Genomic DNA, 2884 nt, shown 5'->3' with positions numbered 1-2884 from the left:
AAAGACATCCTGAAGTAGGATTAGGATCGCTGTGAAAACTCTTAAAGTTACAGTAACTGGCTGGAGTATAAAGACCCTAGATTTTCCGGAACATGAGACGGTTAGCAGCACTCAACACTCAGCTTTAATGGGGTTCCTTTGACTTGGGAGCCAGCACAACCAGGCCTTAATGTTTGCTTGAAAGGTGCAGTGGGGGCCCAGGGGATGGCAAGTGGGGTTCACCTGCCCTGCCCAGGGCCAAGGCACGTGTGAGGTATCCCGATCAGCTCCTGCCGCAGGACTCCTGGAGGAAGCAGGGCAGCGGTGGGATTGGCCGTTCCCACACCTGCCTGTGTGCCAGGCAGTTGGGGGACCCAGAGGGTGGGCGAAGCTGGCTGTTCTCAGACAAGTGCAGGCAGATCCCAATTCTCCTCCCGTGTAGTGTCCCTGCTCTGCTTGCTGATAGCTGCCCGTGACCCAGACCCTAGATGGAAGCCTGCTGGGTCCCTGGGTGCTCCCTCTCAGAAGGCTTAGAAGTCTGAAAACAAATGCCTTCTTTAGGACTGAGCTCTGAACCTGTGTTCATAATTTGAGTTTCCCTGTCCTCAGGTTTCTGAAGTGGGTGCTAATAAAATCAGAAGAAGGGATTCAGAAGATGCAGAGGGCAGGGGCCAGGCCAGGTCCTGCTGCTGCATGGCCAGGTGAGCTGTGGCTGCCAGCCCTGGAGTCTGTGGGCACCCTAAACTCTCCAGTCTGAGTTTGCAGGGCCTTGGAGTATGTCTGTTACAGAACCTGACGCCTGACATTTGAACGGAAGTGCTGGGCTCCGCTTGGCTGGAGGGATGGACTAGTTCCTCCTGGCTAGGGGCTGAGGTGGTGCTTTCTCCCCTGGGCTCCCGTGGGGATGGGAGCTTCCACTCTTGGTTGCCTGCAGAGGAGAATAAACCTATGAAAGAGTGATCAACAGGCCCAAGAATGCTGTGGGGTTGCCAAACCCCGTGATTTACTTCAGCTCCACCACACACAGCCCTTGACCAAATGGAAAGCAGGACCGTGACGGGCCGGCTAACCCAACAAGTCCTGTCCCTTCCCTCCTCCACTCTGCCAGCCCCAGGGTCCAACACCTCCTGCCTAGGGTAGGGAGCACATGCACTGGGTGTTACAGAGCTGTGCATGGGTGAAAGTTGTATTCAAGCTCAGTGCACACCACTCTATCCAATGTAAGAGTATGAAGTTTATTGATACGGTTTCAGATTCACTCTGCAGCCAACTTTTAAGAAACTATCTCTCATTTAGTATTAAAGACCAAGATATTAAAATATACTTTCTTTTTCCAATCGTGTGTCTATGTGAGGCTAGATTTTCTTATATGCTTCAACCATTCTCACTGATTCTTGTTTTAGGAAACTCATTGTTTTTCATTTTATTTTTTTTGTTTTTCAATTTAAGATGTTAATGTGTGACAGGTGTATCAGTTCAGTTCAGTTGCTCAGTCATGTCCGACTCTGTGACCCTATGAACCGCAGCATGCCAGGCCTCCCTATCTATCACCAACTGCCAGAGTCTACCCAAACCCATGTCCATTGAGTCAGTGATGCCATCCAACCATCTCATCTGTATAGTTTCTAAGTTAATTACTGTTTTTTAAATTTCTCGGTTTTAATTCTCAGTGTGGTCCCCCTTGACTCGTAAAGCCCACATAAACAGCTCTTTGTTGTTGCGGGGGGGGTCCTTTAAATTTGTAAGAGTTCCCTGAAGCCAAAAAGTTGAGGAAGTTTTCTCAAAATTCCTAGTACATCCATGAAATAGATGATTGTCTGGCACTTGAGGTGATGTGTATGAAGACAGGAAAAGTGCAAACACGTCACTGTGGGAACGTCTCAGAGGTCTGAGCTGGGGCTCTCTTCAACACCACTGAGGGGGAGTCCTCTCCAGGGTAAGGAGTTTAGAGGATCAAGATTTTTGTCTTTCTACTTTGCAGTGATACGAGGCACATTATGTTTGTAACCAGAAAAAAACATTGTCATAAGGTAATGTCTACTCTTAGTTTCCCCAAAGTGGACTTTGTGAAGATTAAAAACATGCTTTGCAAAATCATAAATTACCACCTGTATGTAAGGTTTTATTGAATAACATGTAGGTTCTCACAGGGCAGGGGCTGGGTCTTCAAATCCATCACTGTTCTGGAGTCAGATACATGTAATAAACACACACTTAACTCGTGTTGAATATACAAATAAGTGCATGGATGTTTTAAAGTTACCAGTTACATAATTACAACTGCTGTCCAGTTGAATTTTGTCCTCCACAGATGTGTTGACATCCCAGGTCTCAGGCCCTCAGAATGTGACCTCATTTGAAACTAGGGTTGTTGCAAGCGTAATTAGTTAAATAATGAGGTCATGTTGTAGTTTGTGTGTATGTTCGTATCTTAGTTGTGTTTGACTCTTTGCGACTCCATGGACTATAGCCTGCCAGGCTCCTCTGTCCATGGGATTCTCTAGGCAAGAATACTGGAGTGGGTTGCCATGCCCTTCTCCATGTCATGCCATGCATGACCCAGGGATCAAGCCCGGGTCTCCTGCATTAGCAGGCAGATTCTTTACCATCTGAGCCGCCAGGCAAGCCCCCATCTGGGAGTGGGGGCCCCTAATTCAGACAGTGGTGTCCTATAAGACAGACACCCAGGGAGAGGCAAAGACCTGAGTAATGTATCCACAAGCCAAGGACAGCCGGTGTCCAGCAGAGCCCCAGCTCAAGTTCCCTATCCCTAGGGAGTCCCCGGCTCATCAGAGCGCCAGCCACTCCCTGGGGGTGGAAATCCAAACACTTCTTTCCCAGAGTCCAAGTCACCAAGGAGAGCTCAAGGCAGCTGGGCTTCACTTAGCAAAGAAGAGACCAGACC

This window comes from Bison bison, unplaced genomic scaffold, assembly GCF_000754665.1.
Source record: "Bison bison bison isolate TAMUID 2011002044 unplaced genomic scaffold, Bison_UMD1.0 scf7180017864063, whole genome shotgun sequence".
Classification (NCBI taxonomy): Eukaryota; Metazoa; Chordata; class Mammalia; order Artiodactyla; family Bovidae; genus Bison; species Bison bison.
Note: the sequence above shows the minus strand (reverse complement) of the source record.